Raw genomic sequence first — 22,162 nt, 5'->3', positions numbered from 1 at the left:
GTAGTGGATGATTTGAACAGAGAGGCCATCTGACAAGGTGTTGTGTGCGGAATTTGGGTGTGGAAGCCCGTGCATCATGAATACAGTAGCGATGGAGGATGCAGGTGATGTGGGGAGCTTCTGGGAGAGGGGAGGCATGAACATCCGACAGCAACCAGGAGCACCATAGCTTCTGAGTGAGGATACCATCAAGGGATGAGACCCTGCCTTGCCTGGGAATTCCAAGGCTTACCAGGCAACTCAGAATGGCAGGGCTGGGAGGAACCTGAGACATCAAAATCCACTTCTAATTTTTCACACACTGCTCTGAGACCTGGCTAGGAGTGGTGGCTGTGGTAGCGGCAGGTCCACACTTTGACAACAGGTGAGCGGGACAGCCACGGCTGCTCCCAGACCCTCGCCTCCCAGCCCAGAAATCTCTCCTGCACTGGGCTGCCTCTCATTCCCTCCCCACCCCCATCCTGTGAAGTGTCCAGCCACTGTCCTGGCCCTGTGTGGGGGTCAGCAGGATTTCTTATGACCCTGTGCCCACCCGGGGAGCTGGCCTCAACCACTTAGCTTTGACTGAAGTGGGTAGTGGGACGCCTGCCGGGCTGGGGAGTTGGGAAGCTTCGTTAATCATGCTTTCAGAGCACTTTGCGATGCAGAGATGAAAGAAGTCTGAGGAGAGCAAAGTACAGCCATTACAATCTCCATCTTCCTAATTGAGGAAAATGAGGTTATTTCCAAATCCTCTGTGATGCGATGGGAAATGTGCTTGATAGGCCCTCACTTACGCCTCTCCCCTACCACGGCTGCTCAGAGCTGAGGTAGCCGGAGCGCTATGTGTGCAGAGCACCCAGGTTACAGCCCTGCCACCCAGACATGCCCCAGCTGCCCTGCGTCACTCTTGATGCATCAGCCCCAAGAAGGGTAACCTCAACAAAACATCAAAGTTGGGCACCTTTGCACGGCATGGAAGTCCTCCTCCTCTGCACTGAGTAATTGGAACAAAACGACCCAGGTAGTCTTGCTGTAACATCAAAGCTGCATATAATAACCTCACAGATGAATTTAAGAGTGAATACATTCACAGTCACTGCTCAAGTTTGAAGTACGCTGCAATGTTTTTCAGCTTCAGAACCAAGCAAGAAGAAGAAGAAAAAAAATCACCTGCCATTGCTTCCTCTATTGGCCCTTCTGGGCTGCAGTGGAAGGTGTGCGTTTATCATCTTTACATAAGAAGTCAGTCTAAGAACAATGACGAGGATAGGAACAACCAAGAATAGGACTGGGGGGGCAGGAGAGAAATCCCAAAGGTAACATATATGTTCATAGAAACCCCAGGCCACCCACAGGCTCTGTGAGGCACAGGGTAACGCTGACCAAAACACCTGCCAGGGTTCCACCATCAAGGTCAGTGGGGAGGCGCCGGTCACTGATCTTGAATGAATGGCTCCCTTTATTTAGGTTAGAAGACTAAAAGTGAGTATATATTTATGAACATTAGCGCTACCAAAGAGAGGAGTTCAGAAATGGTTCACGAGATAGTAGGTTGGTGTGAAAGTAGTAGAAATTTTGCCAAAGTAGTAGAAATTACTTTTGCACCAACCTAATACTGATGGCCCGTCACTGTGGGGCAGCTGAAGTCCTGGGACCTTCTAGGAGCAAGTCACAGGCTCCCATTTCTAGGAGGGAACTCAGAGGTCACAGCTAAGGGGACCCAGGACAGGATTGTGACATGCACTGTGGCCAGGAAGTGCCTGTAAAATAGCATCCTCTGGAACAACTGAAGGCAAAGATTCAGGACGTGTCATTTCTCAGTGCTGACCCGCACAGTAACTGCTCTACTCCCTACCTGAGCACATCTAGTCAGGTCCACTTCTCTTGTCCTCACAGCCTAATGAAACTCCCTGGGTCTTCTATTTCTAGTTGATCTTAACTCCCTGGCCCCTAGATCTTGACATGCCCTGTGGTCAGTAGATACATTGCTACCCTTTTGTATAGCCACCACGCTGTGGGACTGCATGTCAGGTTAACGCACTATTTATTCAACCCACTTCACAGCTGAGAAAACGAGAATAAGGATATAACTTCTCCCTTCAGTGAGAGAACATGTAGGTGGCATATTATTGCTATAACAACTGATATGTGCGTCCTCTTCAAAAATCAAGGGGCCTGTAAGTATCACCCTCACACTAACTCTGTGAAGCAGCATTCACCCTGAAACCCTGAAACCATGTTGCAGGGCTACACCCCAGCCTGTTCCTAAAACCCACGCCCTTCCTCATTCACCTATGACCCAGTGGCATCATCATCCTTCATTATGGGTCAAATTGTGTCCCCCAAAAAGATGTCGGAGTTCTAACCCCCAGTACCTGTGAATGTGACCTAATTTGGAATGATCAAGTTCAGATGTCATTGGGGTGAACCTCTAATCCATTATGACTAGCATCTTTACAAAAGGGGAGAATTCAAACACAGAGGCTGACATGCTCCAGGGACAACGCCACATGCAGATGAAGTTGGAGACGCAGGGTGGTTGCATCTACAAGCCAAGGAACACCAAAGACCACCAGCAAAACACCGGAAGCAGGGGCTGCCAGGGAGGCCTGGAACAGACACCTCCTTGGAGCCCTCAGAGGGAGCCAACCCTGCCACGGACAGCTTGATCTTGGACTCCTGGACTCCAGAGCTAAGACCATACATTTCTTCTGTTTTTTGTAGTGCCACCACTCAGGTTCTGGTATTCTGTTAGGGCAGCCCTAGAAAAGTGAGATGCCTCCTTATATTCACTCCAGTCTTTTTGTCCTCATTGCTCATACTAAGGCAGCAGGTCTTTCCTTAGACCTCCAACCCATCTCTCCAGCTGGCCTCCCTTGCACTGAAAAAGGTAAGGGTGGGCCGGTTTCTGGGGAGGCTTTCATATGCCCTTTTATTCCAGGTCCTGCCCACCCTATACACACACACACACACACACACACACACACACATCACTCCCCTAGAATGGAGAGGCAGGGACCAATGGGACCAGAAGGCCTGGGCCAACCTTGGCACATTGGATAGAAGTTGAAAAGTCAGGGGAAGACTTCCTTGCTTTTGTTTTGAGAGAGGATCTCGCTCTATCACCTGGACTGGAGTGCAGTGACACGATCACAGCTCATTGCAGCCTCGACCTCTGGGATTTAAGCAATCTTCCCACCTCAGCCTCCCAAGGAGCTGAGACTACAGGCACACAGCACCACTCCCAGCTAATTTTTGTATTTTTTGTAGAGACAGGGTTTCATGGTGTTGCCCAGGCTGGTCTCGAAATCCTGGACTCAAGTGATTCTCTCACCTCAGCCTCCCAAAGTGCTGAGACTAAGGTGTGAGCCGCTGCGCCCAGTCCCCCTTGTTTCTTGAGGCTTCCCCCTGCCAATATCAGCACCTCCCTTTGTCTCTGGGGTCAGCAGCCAGGCTCCTGAGCCAGCACACTTTTCCATCCCATACCCCACATGTCACCCTGGGGAATCCTTTCTTGTCCCATACCTACCTCATCAAGAGGACAAATTGCTCTAGGCTGCCAAGGCTGGTCATCTCTCCCCACCACCTCCCAGCAAGGAGCTTTGGTTTGAGTGTTTGCTATTAGGTGACTCTGGAAGGCACAGACCTCCTTGTCCCTGTGTTCCTCAAAGGGCCCAACAGAGCATTTCCTGATGCACTGTCTTCCCCTGGGAACTTTTCGCTACTTCACATCCCACTGCCATCACAGAAATTCACTGCTACTTTTCACGGCGACTTTGCCTGGTCCTCATGCCCAAATTTGGAGGCTGTGTGGGAGTGCCTGACTCTCTCGCTGTTGCCCTCTGCTCCATTTTGGGCATCTTCACTAAGCAAAATAGATGTCCTATGACATCCTTATAAAGCTCCAAATGAGGCCAAGGCTGCCAGTTCACTAGATAAAGAAGGAGTCAGGACAGGAATGGGACAGTCTGCACAGGCACAAGCTCGTAACCCACCAGTCCTTTTCTGCTAACTGGGCCCCTGCGCCTTGAGCTCTTCTCCTCCCCATCCAAGGATTCCTCTGACATCGTTTGCAGGTCCTCAGGGCCTCAGAGATGGGGAGTTGACTGGCAAGTTCAAACAATGAGAAAAAAAGCATTCCCTTGGATGCAAACAATCAGGCTGAAGAGCTTCTACAAAAGCCCTTGCCATAACATGATTTTTGACCTAGACATTCAGTTTTTAAGTTTTTCTTTTCCCTTAAATTTTGTGCTTTATTGTGACTAGCAAAGCCTTCTTGATTTAACTTTGTGCATTGTTATTTTTCTTACAAAGGGATGATTTTTTAAAAGCTTGTCAGTTAAGTATGATTACATCCTATATAAACCAGAGTTACTTTTCTTCCTACAAATAGATATCTGATTTTAAAATGTGCTTCATAGAAATTCCTGTATAGCCCACTTCTCTCCCATGAAGTGAGGCCTGGAGTTTGATTTACTTTGTGTTCCGTCAGTACCTGGCTCCTGCACATGGGACACCACCACTCACATACACACTGGAATTAAATGAATTAAATGCAGGAGTGGATGATGAAAAAGCTTCTCCAGCAAATGAAGTATTTGGAGATTTATCAACATCTCTAGGGCACTCTGAACCTCTCCAGGTTACCTCTGAAATGCACAGGATTTATAAGGGATTAAGAGAAACCTGAAAATCTTGAAAAATGCAAGAAAACAGTAAATGACTTGAAAACAGGACTCCTAAAAAAAAAAAAAAAAGAAAAGAAAATAGGACTCCTTAAGGTAGGTTAGGAATGTGGTCATGTAACAGGAGACAGTGGAAGAGACAAGAATACTTTAAGGGGCCTTCGAGTCTAGAATGACATCATCTACATCTTATCTTTTCCCACTTTCATCATTAAAACAAAGCAACTACTTCTTCCCCATCAGCCTCTTGCCCCTTGATTTCTACTCAGTGGCTCCCATCCCAACTATGTCAACTTAGTGTTCACCAACTCAGTGATGTATGTCTTGGTAGCTTTTCAGTGGTTCACTGTCTTAATTGTCATAGCACTGTAGAGATGGAAGTGTAGGGAGTTCAGTGGAGCAAGATCAGATAACCAAGTAATAACCACCCAGCCACCTACCAGTCACCCCCATTTCTGCCTAATGCCCCCAAAGCACCCAGCATTGTGGCATTGCCTACATCATCCCCAGTGCAGTCAGGCTTTATGTACCACTACCTTATCCCACACCCCATAATATACACCACATCTGTCCCCCATGTGCTCACTTCTACCAAGAAGACCTTTTCCCTTTCCCCAGCCACATAACAACCTCATCCTGTCAGGTCTAGCTCAAGCTTCTAACTGTCTGTGGGTCCAACTTCCTTCCAGCCCTCAGGGAGCAATCCTTCCTCTAAGTGCCTGCACCAGGTATGCAACAAATTGTTCCCGAAGCACTTGGACTTGGGTGAAAATTGATATTTTCATGTGGATGTACTTTATCCTCACAACTCAAGTGTAGCTTCCCAGAAGTCAATGTGCTGAGCACATAATACTCAGCAAGTATTTACTGATGTGAAGGATTGTGGTCAATCAGTCCCTATCAAGAATACAGTAGGGGGAATTGAAATAGGCTGCATGTGGATGAAACATAAGAAAACAATTCTGTGCATTAGTAGTTGTACTACTTCTGCTGGATCATACTTTTCCAGCATTTTGGCAGATATTCCAACACAAGTATCCAGAGAAGCAGTGCAGAAACTATGTTGGCCTCCATACTAAACTCTTTACTGGGTGCTAGGAATACAAAAGTAGTCCAGATCTCACTCTCACTAATGCATTGTGGCTGACCTTCATCTAGTACCTGTAAGGCAGTAAGGCAGGCCCATCTCACCCACTCTTTCTCAATCACGCTTCTCCCAGAGTTGTCCTAGGTCTTAGGCCTTCCCTGCCTGGAGCTACAGGACTTCCACCCATCTGTATCACAGGCTGTCAGCCCTTGCTGTTTGGTTCCCCACTCCTGGAAGCAGTTGTAACCAGTCCAGGTTGGGCCCAGACACTAGTGTTTTCTAAAAGCCCCCACTTGTTTCTAAAGCGCATCCAAACAGAATTCCTGCACCATACACCGGCCCCACCACCACCACCACAGTCAGGGCAGGGGAGGGCAAAAGCGGCCACACGCCCCTTCCTCTCTGGCCCTTCCCTTTGTTCTACAAAGGCTGGAATTATGGATAGACTCTATGAAATGTTTGTGTGCAACTCTGAGGAATAATAGAGAGGTGGTAAAATGTAAATGAGACACAACGCGATTGTACAAAAATACGAAAGAACTAATAAGCTCTTTACAGGAGTTATTCTCACAACCACACCCCAGTTCCTAGCATTGCTTCCCAGAGGTGAGGTCAGCTAACCCCTTCTTCTGAAAGAGAGTCCCTCTTCTGTCCTTCCATTTTTAACATGCCACACACTTTATCCCTGGAGACTGGGCTCAGCCTTTCATCCAGCCCTTCTGCTCAACGACAATCCTTGAGAATCCACTCTTTCCATGATTTAACTTATTCTGTCTGGAATAACCTCACTGGTGCCTTGAATCAGCCCAGGACTCCCCATGATCATTTCACTTTATAAAGTCCTGGGACTCTCCTTTCCTATGAGACACTTGGGCCAAATCTACAAATACTCTTCCCTGACCGCCATGAGGATCCTCTGTACATCATCACACAAAACAGCTAGAGGGCTTCTCTCCTGCTTCCAGACCACTCCCAGGGGTCTACCAATGCATCCGAAATGACTTGCCAAACAAGTCACCTGCCCTCGAGGGTCACCCTTTTTCACCCAGAAATCCTGAGAACTGTGGTTTATCAGTTCTGGCTGCACATTAGAATCACTTGAGGAGCTTTAAAAAAAAATCTATGTCTGACCCATGAGCTAGTCAAGTAGATGAGAAGCCCTGGAGGTGGAACTCAGGCATGGTTGAGAATCACACTTGCAGATACTTTGAAAGTAAGTTTTCTTACCTTGCAACAGAAATTCATATACAGGACACCTTCCCTTCCATTCTCCATAAACAGAATGGGAGACAGCCGGGCGCAGTGGCTCACGCCTATAATCCCACCATTTTGGGAGGCTGAGGCAGGCGGATCACCTGAGGTTGGGAGTTCGAGACCAGCCTGACCAACATGGAGAAATCCCGTCTCTACTAGAAATACAAAATTAGCCGGGTGTGGCGGCGCATGCCTGTAATCCCAGCTACTCGGGAGGCTGAGGCAAAAGAATCGCTTGAACCAGGGAGGCAGAGGTTGCGGTGAGCCGAGATCATGCCATTGCACTCCAGTCTGGGCAACAAGCCTGAAACTCCGTCTCAAAAAAATAAAAATAAAAATAAAAATAAACCAGAATGGGGGACAACATGAGATTTACTTTTTGCCCCTCACGTATTGAGCAAATATCTGGAGGCAGAATAAGTAGATGTGGTATATTTACGTGGTATATTTACATTCCCAGTTATACAAACAGGGTTCAGATGCAATCCTGTTATGGGCTGAATTGCCTCTCTCCAAAATTCATATGTTGAAGTTCTAACCTCAAGTACATCAGAATGGGACTGGTTTGGAGATAGGGCCTTTAAAGAGGTGATTAAGGTTAAATGATGTCATTGCGCTGAGCCCTAACCCTTATAAGAATCAGGTATCCTTATAAGAAGAGGAGATGAGGACAGACACACAAAAAGTGAGGACCGTGTGAAGACACAGCAATAAGACGGCCATCTACCAGCCAAGGAGAGAGATCTCAGGAGAAACCAGTCCTGACACACTTGATCTTGGACTTCGGCCCCCAGAACCGTGAGAAAATAAATTTCCATTGTTTAAGCCACCCAGTCTGTTGTACTTCATTTTGGAAGCCCTAGCCAACTACTACAAGCTCCTTCCTATCTTCAAGGAGCTGGCAGCAAGAGTGTAAAGCCCCAAGAAGACTCACAATGAATGAAAGACAAGACTCAAACCTAGCTCCTGACTCCAGGAGGTTGTGGAGTGTCTTTTCCAGAGCTAGGAGCACATAAGTATCTCTTTCTGTCAGGAACACTTTAGTTGGAGTCTCACTAGAGGCATAAAGAACGAGTCATGTTTCTGAGTCCCCAGGTCACCTACATCCCCAGGGGCCTAAGAACGCTAACTCTGTCCCCAAAAGCTCTTCCCATTCCCTCCTAAGCCCTGGCTGTTCCTGGACCTTGATGTGATGGAGGGCTGCATTCTCCGCCCATGGGAGCCGCCCCTCTCACTCTGCAGAGTCCGTTTCCCATTCAGACTGTATTCAGAAGCTCCCCGTGTGGGGTGTGACATGCTTGAATGCTCTCAATGGAGCAGCTTTATCCCAGAGCCTGAAACTGTGACAAAGAGGACACCTTCACCTGTGAATTAGCTTGATTTTTCCAGCTGCTGCTGCTAACTTCTCCATCAGAAGGCCGGCCTCTGTACAAACCACATCTCTGAAAGCTGGAGCAACATTCTCCAGCTAATAGCAGGCTTTTTTTAATTTTAATTTTTATTTTTTTTAACTGTGAAATGTCCTCTTTTAGCGGTAACTTGAAAAATACCCTTCCAAAGAACTGAGTTGTCAGTATAAACGTCTAAATGGACCTTTATTAGAACCATAAAAAAAGGCTACTTAACATGTAATTGGCCCATTCTTCATGCTTAAATACACTGTTAAAATCGTGCCAATAGCTAACTTTGAAACTCATGGTAAAAGGCAAACGTTTTATCTACAGGCTCCATTTTATAGCCTGGTAAGATGAGATCACATCAATCTTTGTGTCTTTCAAAAGATGATAGATAGAAATTTGCCAGATACCTTTACACCGTTCACTTTTCCCTCTTGGATTTACTGAAATTAGCTAGTGGACAAGTCACTCTAACAAGATCATCCCATAAACACTCGCTTCAAGCAGACTGGAGATATGAACTCAAGTCCCCCTTAGCCCAATGTTGCTCTGCTTCCATTTCCTTCCTTAATCCTAATGCTCATCATACTGTTTATTATCAACCAGTTTATAGATCTCTAGTTAATATTTGCTCAGGGCTTATGCTGATTTCTCAATACATGCAATTTTCTGGTTTCATCTTTATCTTCAAGGATTAGATTGGATCGAGCTGCCTTGTAGTAATTTAGTTTTTATCTTATGCCTTACAGTTTTATGTTCTTGTAATAGCACTTGCTTTTCCTTTTTTATTTAATTAAATATATCTTATTTCACCACTACAGCATTTTTTACCAGTTTATTTATTTAACAGCTGGCAGGGTGCTGGTGTTTTGTAGAGGGAACCACGCTGGGTATTTTTAGACATTCAGAAGTTAGGGAATGCTCCAGCTGAGAAGCGGGAAGAAAAATCTGAACTTGAGAGATGAATGCTCAGAGATTAAACTTGGATTGCTTTGGTTGCATGATAGAGCTCCATAGATTAAGTCCTTAAAACAAAAACAGAAACAAAAACAAACAACAACCAAAACAGTATATTTAAAAGTATGTTCAAGAAAGAAGCTGCAAGACTTGATCCTTGGTCTTCTGAAGAACAGCTGGCTCTTCCCATTGGCTCAGCCAGTACAGAAATACCAGGTGTTGCTAACGCCTTAGGAACACGGATGCACATTCCCCACAGAAGGCTCTAGACCTGCAAGACTTACCAGCCATCTCTGTGCTCAGCTCCATTCAGCAACCCTGTGCATACAAGGTTTGGATCAATACAAGTTGTGTGCAGGAGCATGGTAGCCTCTGGCTAAAGGGTGATCTCGTTGGTTCTAATAAGGACTGAAATGCCAATGATGGGATTCAATACCAATGCTGGGCTCTGCAGCCATCCTTTCACCATGCTGACCTCACTAGGCTCCTTCCAGGCTTGAAACAACAGCAGCAGCATCACAAAACCTTGTAGCTAGCGTGAGTCAAGTGAGGCACCTAGGTGGTAAAATTTAATGAGGAGCTCATATTCAGAGTCAGGCAAAGTTTGCACGACCCTGACAGTAGGTGTCTTCATCAATTTTATACATTAGACACACTGCTTAACTCACCCCAGTGCTAGCTCTATGGTACCTTCCTGGAAATATTCCCTCTTCAGGCCACTACTGCACCACAAAGGCCCAGCTAGAATGCAGCCACCCACCCTAGGTTTCTTGCACCTGCACCTGGGATCATTTGGAACCATCAGCCAGAAAACTTTCCTCCATCCTGACCAGGATACCTCTATTCCATGCCCTTCCCTAAGAGAAGCACTATCACACTTCTCACGTTACCAGTGGGAAAAACATTGGAAGAGTCTCCAGTATTTCCCACTCATCCAGTTGGACCATCAAATGTTACTGATCCTTCTTCTGTGGTATCTCCCCTTCTTTCTAGAGTCACAGCTTTAAATCAAGCTGGCATCATCTCACAACTGGATTATTGTACCAATTTCCTAAAGGGCTCCATGCCTCCAGGCCTACCCACCCCCAGGGCATCCTCTACAGAACAGCAAAGTGTAGTCCTTGAACCAGCAGCATCAACATTACTTGGACACATCATAGCAATGTAAATTCTCAGGCCCCATCCCAGAACTACTAAATCAGAAATTCTAGAGGTAGAGTTCAGCACCCATGTTTCAGCCTGCCTTCCAGATAATCCTGATGCTCAATAAAGTTTAAGAACCACGGCTCTATAGTATACAACTTAAGCCAAAGTCCATGCTACCTTCTAGCTTAAAAATTCTTCATTGTCCCCCTTAAGGTGATGTTCAAACTTGCTAGCCTAGCTCTCCACGTACTTTGTAATATATCCTCATTCTACATCTCTGGTCACATTGCTTACTGCTCCCTGACCCATATCTCAAGCCCAGCCACGCTGCTCTCCAGACTGAACCCCAGAGTGGGGCAGCTTCCTCCTTAGCTACCTCCAGGAATAACATCCATGTGTCCAAGAACTGTATTATTATCCTGTTGAAAGCACACCCACAGCAGGGTTGACCATCCTGAGGATGGATTCACCATGCAGAGGCAGTAGACAAGGCTGACAGTGGAAGGAGAATGGCCATGTGCTGACTGCCTGCTACTGGCTGACCCTGTAGTGGGTCAACTTCCCTACAATGTCTCATTGAATACCTACAAAAAATTTTTAAAAACCTGTGAAGGGCTGATGGAGACAGGAGGTAAGTATACCCAAGCCCAAAAGCAAATGTGAGCAGGAAGACCTTCCTGGAATCAAAAGTAGAATAAGAACAGCTGTAAAAAGACAAAAAAAGCCCACTGCCTTTCTTCAGGGCCCCTCTAGGGTCCTGGAGCCCAACAACCAGCCCAGGGTCCATCCTCTGAAAGCCTCGATGCATTTTCTCCCTTTGCTGAAGCAAGGGAGAAAGACAACAAAGAGCTTCTCTCTTTGTTGAAGCAAGAAATCCAAAGGCCACTTGTTGCAAGCCCTTGATCCAAAGACCCAGCAGTACTGTTTTTGCTGAGTCAGGATAAACAGAACCAGTCACAGAAAGAACATGGGGACATCAGGGCCTGTAAGTGAGCACAGAGTTCAATGCTGGGAGCCCAGGTCTCCCAGCCACAGATCTGTCATTCACCAGGTTGGAGACAACATCCAGCCCCAACGCATGCCCATATCCCAGGGTCTAGACTTCTTTTGCTGAGTTTACGCATAATGAGGTCACCGAATCAACCTCTCTCTAAAGGCCCATCTGACATATGTGAGCACAGCATACTGGAGAGGCAAATCCCCTCTGTCCCCAGGCATGATAAAGTGGTCACCTGAAGTTTCAGTGTCTACAGAGAAACTGCTATTAAACCAATTTCCAAGTCCCAGATGGGGTCCCTGCTAGGGACCACCATCCTTCCCTGCTGGGGTTCAGCATCAACTCCTCCTCTTGGGGCGATGCAGGGAGAGGGCCGCTTTTGAACTTTTTCTCTGATAGTCTGAGGTTTTCAAGGGTGTTCTGCCTTTCAGATTTATTTCAGCAAGTTGCTGTTAATTGTGTTTTCAATTAGTTATGTTTAAAACATCTTGAGATTTGGGCAACTGAAATTGCAGTGCATCAATAATTATTAAACAGAGGTTCTAATCCATTATTTATTGAATAAATTTTTAATACTAATGCAGAATCCATTGTCACTGACACCAAGAGTTTGGCCATTAAGAAAAAAAGCTGACGAAAGGAAACTGAAGCTCCAGGATTCTTAAATGAAGGCCTGTGGAGCAGAGCTTCCTGGAGAACAGATTGGCAGCTGTTTCTCTTTTATGTCTGTTTAATCAAGGCTTTGTTGCCTAGGGGAAGGGAGGGGAGTTCCCACATAGTAGGTACTCAGTAAATGTTTGTACAGGGAGCGAATGAATGCATGAATAAATAAATGAATTTAAGAATAATTAAACCAGGAGAGATTTTTTTTTAAAGATCTAAGCTCCTTTCTATTTTAACCATTAACAAATACTTACAGAGCATTCAGCTTGGTACTGAAGTGTCTGTGATGGATAAGACAGTAATCCCTTCCCTCTCAGTCTGACAGATCATCATAATACACATTTAAATATAATTATGATAAAATGTGGTAATCCAAGGTGGCACGGAAGCCCACGTGAGGGGGTGACCCTGGTTGGAGCAGTCAGAGAAGGCTTTGCTGAGGAAATAATGCTAGGTCTCAGAGGCCGAATTTTCCAGATGTAGAAATGAGGAAAGGGTAAGACAGCATATTTGGGGGCACAGGCAAAGACAGCATGACACATAGGCGGCACATTCAAAATCATCCAGAATTGGCTCGGGCATGAGGAAGCAAGGCTGGAAAGGTAGATGGGAGCAAGAAGGTGAGGACTTCACGAGCCATGGTTAGAAGCTTGGTTTTCATTCTACAGACAAATCCACCAGCAGGGGATAAAGCAAGGGACTGATGAGAGATTTTTCTTTCAGGCCAGCACATCAACTTATATTCTACTGAATAACCTCAGCAACCTGCTGGCTAAGCTTTGCCAAAGTTGCAGCAATGCAGGGGAAGAAATGGCAGGATTAAGTTATTTCATAGCTAGAAGCGTGAAACACACCCCAACTCTAGGTAGAGGGTAAGCAAAGTGAAAGAAAGAGCCAGAGATGCCCTAGTGTTTTGGCTATGCTGGTTTTGAGGAAGGAGGGTTAGGCTGATTGCATGTGGTGAGGTGGGGGGCAGTGGTGACAGAGATGAAGAAAAGTTTTAGAGCAATAAATTTGAAGTACCTGTGGGCTACACAGGTTAATATTCAGCACACAATTAGATATGCCAGTCCAGAGATCTGCAAAAAATACAGATTGAGTTATAGATGGGGAGTAATTCATAGAAGGTAGTCACTTCGAGCATTTGTTCAGAATATACTATGCCCAACACTTGGGTAAATAAACCTTATGCTATGGAGAGCCATTAAAAATGATTTCCAATAGAATTTTAAAAAATAAAATCTAATTAAACACGGGGAGAGTCTACTATTTCTATTTAGGGCAAGGAAATGAACACAATGAGAAAGTAAAGCAGTGGAATGAACAAAAGAGACCTTTGGGATTCTCTCCAGTCTTGAACTCAACCCAAAACTCATGCATTGATCAATCAATATTACAAAGCACCACCTCTAAACCTGGAGGAATCCAGAGACACGAAAGTGACATCATGCAACCCCTCTTAGCCTCAACATCCCTCAGAAGCTTTGATCCCCACCTTAACTCTCTGTCCTGACCTTTTTCCAAAATCTTCTCTAGCCACTGCAGACTGAAGAGTCTCTACTCCTCTGAGCACCTTTAACCTTGCCAAGCTCTCGCCCACATGTGGCCTGGGGATTTTTAACTTGTCCTGCTCACCCAGGTATTCCCACATACTACCCCTATGCAGCTTGGACTTCTGGAAGGCCACAGCCCATCCCCACCCCACTCACAGACTCCAGCATGGCTCAGCACAGAATTAAGCATGTAGCATTTTGCTCTGCTCATTTCTGGTTCCCTGGGAGCCTCCACTCCACCACTGCTGCCCCACCTCCGGCGTGCTCAGCTTGGCCAATACGAAAATGAGTACACATTAGGTGCTCAGTGAAGACCTAGGTATAATGGCCCATTTGATCTATGTCCTAACACTTCCTCTTTCAAGTTCACAACAGCCCTGGGATTCAGAAAGTCTCAAGCATCCCTCCATCACCAGCAGGACTCTGAACCCTTGGTTCATGCAGCCTTGCCAGCTGGAGAGAGGAGGGGTCAGTGAAATGGGTTAGATCCAGCCTGCCTCTGCCTACGCTCCCAGAGGCCTTCCTGGAAATACTTTGGAATCCCTAAGAACAGATACCCAAAACCTATAAGTCACAGCCTATAAGTCACAGTCTCCGTGCTGGGGAAGGTGTAAATGAGAGCTATAGCATCCAAGACGGGAGGTGGCCACATCCACCTGTAGTTGAGAGGCCTCTGGGCCAGCGGACTCTGAAGTGAGGTCTGTAGGAGTGAGCAAACCAGGGACACAAAGAAGGATGTGGAGTGGTAAGAAGTGAACCACACCAGGAGGCCGTCTCTGTCCTTCCAGGCAAAACCCACCACTCCCTTTATCTTCTCACACATTTTCTAGCCATCTGCTTGTTTTCCTATCTGCTTCCTAGATTTCAGTTCCTTGAGGCTAAGAACCTGAATTTTTCACCTTTTCATTTTCCATAATGCCTAGCAAAGGGCATGGCACATGGTAAACGCTCAGTGAATTGTTGTTGAATAAACAAATAGATGAACCCTACTTTTGAAGACACTATAACTGCATGATTTTTAAATTGTGTCTGCTCTTTGGGTCAGTGTATTTCAGGAGAGACCAATAATCCATTAATAACATTTGGATTTTAGGAAAAAATCTGTTTAAAGGAAAATGTTGTACCTTGTAAATATTCTGTGTTCTCAGGGAAAAGAAAGTCGGGGGGAAAAACTGCAAACAGCCTACTCCAGAACAATTGAATTGAGGCCAGGAAATTAAAATTAGAATGAATTTAGCATTGGTGTTGTTATAACCAATTATCAGGAAGATTCTTTTTACAATTTTTTATGAGATGGAGGGAGGAAGGAGTGGTAGGCTTCATTGAAATTATACCAGCCAATGAATGGCAGGATTAGAATATTCTTTTTTTAGCTAGTGGATGTAGTAACGTCATCCTACAGAGAGGCAGACCATGTCATGTTTGATGTATAAATCTAATGACTTTTTAAATAATGACAACAACATAAACAATAAAATATGTAATGTTCTTAAAGATTACTTTATCTAATTTGACTTACACACAATCCTGCAAGTACCACTACTATTGTCCCTTTCTAAAGATGACAAGTTGAAGGTCCAAAAGTTAACCAGTATTAGATCTGGGACTCAAACATGTGCCTTTGGACTTTGATCCTGTGATTTTCTTCTCTGTGATAACTTTCTGGATAACTTTCTGATAGAAAATTCCCTGGAGGTCTAGGAAATGGTAAAGGTTCTTCCTGCTAGATAAAAGCTTAGAGGACTGAAGTCCCAGCTCACACAGAAAAGCAGAGTTATGGAGGCACTTGGGTCTCATCTATCCACTTGGGACTTGAATCCCATAATTAGCAGCCTGAAACATCCGCCTTTTCCCAGGCATGGACTCATGGTGAAGCTGGCCCTACTTAGGAGCCACAGAGGGGTTCAGTCTGGAACAGGGCTTCCTGATGGAGCCATCAGAGGGTGGTTCATAGCCAGGACTCAAGTATCAGAGAGGGAACCTCACTTCCGAAAATATGAAACCTACAAGGGGCAATGCCAATGGCTTATCCCTGGATCACACCTGCAGCCCTGTGACCCCCTGCTCTCCTAGCCTGCTGCTGTACCAACTTCCTCACTGTAAAGTGGGGAAGGAAAACTGTCACAGCACAGGCTTGTTGTGAGCCCATGCTGGAAAAAAGCAGCATGAACAAGCACTTGTTAGTGCAAGTCACACTGTCCTGGGAAGACAAGTCTGAAGACTGTCACACCCCTGCCTCTTTCCTCCTTACAGCTGACCTTGAACCCCAGTGACAGCGTGGGAGGGAAGGCAAAGATCAGGGACTTGGGATGCTCTCCAGCCTCACATCAAGCTTCCATCCTTGCTCTGTTCAACCTGCAAGTGGTTCCTAAGCAGGAAGCAGATCTGCCTGCTTGTGCTGCTTGCATTTATGTTGTTCCACTTCTAATCAGGCCCATCCTGCCCTATTACAGACAATAGAATTGTGTTTTAAATGAAAGCGCATCTCTTTTCCCCTGACTATACTAAGCCTCTTCATTTCTCTTTGCCTCCTCTGCATTTAGTAACTTAAGTCTGCTTGGAGCTAAATGACCCAGTTAATACAGCCTAGATGGCTGACTGTCCTGTGCTCACTTAGGAGTGGCCCTCACAACACAGAGGCTATTACACATTGCATCAGTTTTTATTCTGTTTGTAGTTTACATCTCTAGACTGGGAACCCAAGAGACTGGTGGGTCTGGATCCCCAAGGGGAGCCAGCATCACCTTAAATATGACCTCACTTGTCAAACGATCCACTTCCCCACAGGCTGGGATGGATGAGCAAGAGGTTTATCTTGTTTATTAAAGGAGCAATACTTTATCTTTTGGAAAAACACACTGAAATACTTATAGGTGAAATTACTTGATTTATGGGATTTCCTTCAAAATAATAGGAAAGGAAGGAAGTGTGCCCAGGGCATTGGTGCGTGGCTGGGGCAGGCTTGTCTTAGGTAAATCACCATCGAGACTGGGTGATGAGAACAAAGGTGTTCAGTTAAAGATTCCGTCTACCTGCGCATCTGCTTACAATTTCCCACAAGAAAAGGCCACTTTTTAAACAGCAAGGTTTAAATCTGAAAAGCTGGAGTAAATGGTTCTTTAAAAGTACATTTTTAATTAAATAGAATTTCAAGATGTGCTTGGTGTCGCTCTCTATCTTGGATGGTTCTATATTCCTTGTTTAACCTGGTTTTTATTTCCATTCTTAATCAGAGGACTTTCTTCTAATCTATCCTAAATCTTTATTTCAAAAACAGTCCCTCCAGAGCAGCCCCCAAATTGCAAGCCAGATTCACATCCAAAGCTGTTTTGGCAGCTTGTCTGCCCGCTTTGTCCAGCCTCACCACGAGCAGATTGTTTTCCTCAAAGGCCAATTTAGATCACCAGCGACCCCACCATTTTCTCTAGTTCATTTTCACCAGGTTGTGCTGCACCTCCCTGCTCAGGAAAAAGCAGAAAAAGAGAAAAGCAGTGATCACAGTCATGCTTGTGACTTTAGTCTCCTCTGGAAAAGGTTTTAATTGACTGGAAAAACATAAGAATCTTCTTCTCCACTGACCCACACCTGCATATAAACTGCTGTTTGGACCCTGGGGCCATTTCTCTGGTACTTCTGTTTACCAGCCCACAATATACCCAAATTATAGGGCTACATCTAAGAGAAAGGAGCATCCTCACAAGCCAAGTATGGCAAACCTGATTCTATTAAATCACAGACAAGGCCTCTCCACCTCTCTGCCTTTTTCTCTCTAAACCTAGCTAACTGCTTAATCCCATTCAATCTCTGCCCACAGCTACAGTTTTGATATCTTCCTGTTCTGACTCTAGCACTTTCCAGCCATGAGAGTGTCACCTTTCAGATAGCCCATGCCTTTCCAACAAGAATAATCTTTCTAAAACCAATTTGTATACAAATTAACTGAAACTTTGGCCAAAGAAATGCATGCATGTGTAGGCATACAAACTGCATTGCCTTGGAAGACTGTGCCTAGTTTCCACCCACTCACACTCAGTATCAGCACTGATAACCTTCAGCCCAGCCACTTGGAGCACCATACCTGATGCCACCCTGAGCATCATGAGCTGGCACAACTCAGGAGCAACTACCGTAAAAACAGGCTTCGTTTCTTTGCCCTCTTTCTTCATGTCTCACTGAAGATGACAATTGACTCTCAGAGGTGTTTAATGGGGAAAATAACTCACCCTGTGCCCAGTGTGCTCCAAACCAGCCAAAGCAATGGTGGAGAAGGAATATTTTTGGAACAGAGAAAGCAAGACACAGAGGGCTGCACCCCTCCAGGAATAATTTCTCCCCTGATAGATATCTTCTCCTTCTTCTCCCTTGCAAGGCGCCTATTACCTGGTTAGTTGATCAAAGTATCAAGTGGAGAAGCCAGAAATAATTGACAGAAATATGGGGAACCCCTGGCCTTTACTACATCCTCATCCAGGAAAGAAAAACCTCCTGTCCACAGCAGCACCCGAGTGGATCATGGTCAGTACAACTGTGTGGGAGTACATTCACACATGCTGATTTTCTGAACAGGAAACAGCTTCCTGATATTTCTTCCAAACATGCTTTCTATACTACGTTCTACATCCACCTGGCACAATGACAGGTTCAGGCAAACAAGAAGAAACATGGCCAATCACGACTCCATTTGGTCTCTCCCTCAGCCCCCAAGATTCACTCACTCTAACTTAGTAAGAGCCCCTGTCATAGATTCCACAAAACAAATCTTTAGGACATAAGCCTTGATGTCAGTAAGCAGGGGACAATTAGACTTCTAGTAAATCTAGGTTTCTACCCAAAAAGTGAATGCATGCTGTTGGCAATATGCTTTGGCAACTTCCAAGTCCTTCATCCTCACTGAAGGAGTCGGGCCACTTTTCCCAAGCTCAGCTGCAACAGACAAGGTGAGCTTTCCCATACCTTTCACTTTTATACTAAACCAACCGCATTTGCAGTACTCACTTGCCTCCAAACAACTGAAGCCACTTCAGTCTGCTGGTCTTTGGGGACAGGGACATGTAAGCAATCTAGTGAGCAAGGCTTCTTACAGAAAGGGAAAGCAACATGACTACAAAGAATTGCCAACCAGTGTATCCAGGACATAACTTCAGTGACAAACCCCCTGCTCCTAAGAGGGCTTTACCTGGTGAAGGAAGTTGGACTTTTTTTCCTATATATTTTTAAAGATGAGGCAACTGAGATTCAAAAAAGTAAATAATTGTAAAGTTTTAAAAATAGATCTCAGCAGAGGGCTTGCAACATAGTAGGCATTCAATAAATATTTAATTAATTGGCTAATGAAAATAAGACAATCAGAAAGTTCTATCAGCCCTTGCCCTCTTCTTTGCATCTCCTCTTTTCGAAGGGCGCTAACCTCTAAATGTAGGATATGGTCACAGGGAAATTCTTTTTATCATGACTTTATCTGATTTCAAAAGAGATCCTACTTGTTTTGAAAAACCATCTGAAGTATGTTCAGATTCTATCCCAGAAAAAGCTTCCCCATTCTCAACTCTGCTGGTTATAGCCTAGTCCTAACCAGAGCCTTGCACAGGGCCTTTTTAAAATAAGGATCCTAAGTTTCTGATAGGGATGTGTCCTTTGATGTTCACTTTCTTCCAGCTAAGCACCCAGCCAGTTACAAAGGCAAATTTGCTACATGTTTCTCCCACCTAATGAAAGTGAGCTTAACAGAGAACAGACTACCAGTACCTGCCATCACTATTGCATTCAGAGAGAGAATCAGATACAGTACCTCATAGGTGTATGCCTAAATTGGAGATTAAAGACAGGTCCCCAAGCTACTGAAATTATTATTAAGTTTGGCACTGATTCCAGTTTAGCCCCAGCCCCCAGCACCACCAAAGCCCTCACTTTTGGGGAGTGTCTCAAGAGAGATGGGAAACCTGGCTGTTTCTGATGTTCAGAACCTGAGTGTCACTATTCACATTGAGTGTCTTGGTAAGATAGCTGAAATGTCACCTCATTGCTACACGGTGGCTTTATTTTTTTCAAGGAATACTCCCATTATGTTATCAGACTCTTGTGACCCCCTGTGAGGAGGGTGGGATCGGGATTAGTGGCATCCTCACCGTGTATGTTGCAATCCTGAATCATTCAGCATCATTCTGCAAGTCACCTGCAGTCAAACATGAGTCACTCACAGAGGCATTTCCAAATCCCAGCGTTGCCTCCACCTCTTCCTGCTGAGACCACTCTGTCACTCACTGCCACTGATTCACTCCTCCAGGCCCCCTGCAAACTGAGAGATAAGTAAAATTTGCCTTTATTTTCCCACTTTTCTCTTTTCACTGTGCTCCCAGAAATGGTGTGGAACTCACAGCAATGAGGCCAGTTCTGCAGCCTGCCACCTGAGCTGTCTGGGGAGAGTACCCTGTAATGCATTCATAGATTAATTTGGAGCAGAATTATGTTCATAATGAGTGACTCACTCATATATAGTGTGCTTTTTTTAAAGTCTTTTTATATGTCCTTTGATAGAATTTTTCATTTGTCTTTTATGCATTCTTCATCTGATTTTTATATATGTTATGCTTTTGTTGATATTGCAAATGACATTTTATATTCTATTAGATCTTCAAGTACATTATGTCTAATGTAGAGGGATATTACATATTTTATGTCCATCTTTTTTCTGGAAATATAAACCAGAATCTTATTGGTTGTTATAGTTTTTTGGTTCAGATACTTTTTCTAAGAAAATGATAGCAATTTTGTGTTTTTCCTTTTGATGTGTGTGTATGTGTGTGTGTGTGTGTGTGTGTGTGTGTGTGTGTGTGTACCTTTGTGTGTATGTGCTAATGTATCAGCCAGGACCTCCCTAACTATGTAAACTGTAATGTTGATAGTGGGCATCTTGTCTTATTTGCAATCTTAAAGGGAGTGAGTATAAAAGGAGGCAAATATTGGATGTTTGTTGTAGGTGTTTAGTATAAGACTTTTACCAAATTGAAGAAATTTCTATTTTTTCTAGTTTTCCAAGAGAGTTGTTATCATAAACAAGTATTGGATTTTTATCCATTGTTATCATAAACAAGCATTATCAAAATGCTTTTTCCTGCATTTTAAAAATAATATTGTGATTCCTTTTTTAAAAAATAACGTGGAATAATACAGATTTTCTGATGTAATATCTGCTTTAAAATATGCGAGTTAAATATCAGGGGTCCTAGGACATCTGCTTCCAGCTAGGATGCTAGGATAGAGTTGTGTAAGCAGACCAATGTTCCTGCTGAACAGCTAGAAAAGTTAGGAAAAAATACCAAGAAATAAATCAATTTAGGACTTGAGGAGCCAAAATCTCTGAGCAAAGAGAAGCAGACAGAGGTTAGCTGGCCACGTTTCCACTAGGAGAAATAGCCAATTCTTGACACACATACCTGGCAGAGAACCACTGATAAAAAGCACAGAAAACAGTAGAGGTTTTGGCAATCTCGTGGGGCTGAGTGGATAAAAATTGAAGAAAGGTAGAAAGTAAATGGGTTGAAAAAGATAAACCCGGAAAATACCAACTAAGAGAAGGCTGATATCCCCTATATCAGATATCAACATCTACTATAAAGCTACAGTAATTAAGACAGACAGTGTAGTATCAGCATAAGGGTAGACAGATCAATGGAACAAAATAGAAAATCCAGAAGCTGACTCACATAGAGTCACTTGGCTTATGACAAAAATACCACTGCAGTGCAGAAGAAAAATATTGATCTTTTAACAAATTGTACTGGATCAATTGTATCTCCATATAGAAAAAAGTGAATCCGAAACCCTACCTCATACTACACACAAAAAAAAATCAGATGGATTGTAGAACCAGATATGAATTATGAAACAACACTCTTAGAAGAAAACAGGAGAATATTTTCATGACCTTGAAACAGACAAAGCTTTTCTAAACAGGACATTTATTTAAGGCTTCTTTAATTTCTTTCAAAATATTTTGTAACTTGCAGAGTATACATTGTGCATTTCATTTGTTAATTTATAATTATTTTCTTTTTGATGCCACTGCAATAAATTGTATATTTCACTTTTGGAGGGTTCATCACTGGATTATGAAAATACAATTGTCTTTTCATATGTATCTTATACTCTGCAAGCTTGCTGAACTCATTTATGGGTTCCAAGAGTTTTTTAGTGGATTCCTTAGGATTTTATATATACAGGATTATGTTGGCTGCTAATAGAGATAGTTTTACTTTTTCCTTTACAATCTGGATGTCTTTTCACTTTCTTGAATAATTGTCCAATCTAGAATTCAACAATGTTGAGTAGAAGTGATCAGAGTGGACATCCTCATTTTGTTGTTGATTTTAGGGAGAAAGCATTTAGTCTTTCACCATTAATTATGATATTGCCTATGGATTTTTAATAAATGACCTCTATCA

At 44.1% G+C, this 22,162-nt stretch overlaps 1 long non-coding RNA gene across 1 annotated transcript in view; it reads right to left on the bottom strand.

Moving 5' to 3' along the window:
* Positions 1-22,162, bottom strand: part of LOC129057741 (uncharacterized) — a 180,905-nt gene that overhangs the window by 39,699 nt on the left and 119,044 nt on the right. The window contains exon 3 of the long non-coding RNA XR_008522481.1: positions 19,919-20,016. This is a non-coding gene — a long non-coding RNA (uncharacterized LOC129057741). The remainder of the gene's footprint in view (positions 1-19,918; positions 20,017-22,162) is intronic.

Source organism: Pongo abelii, chromosome 12 (genome assembly GCF_028885655.2).
Source record: "Pongo abelii isolate AG06213 chromosome 12, NHGRI_mPonAbe1-v2.0_pri, whole genome shotgun sequence".
NCBI lineage: Eukaryota > Metazoa > Chordata > Mammalia > Primates > Hominidae > Pongo > Pongo abelii.
The sequence above is the reverse complement of the archived record's forward strand: the minus strand, read 5'-3'. Positions and strand labels throughout refer to the sequence as shown.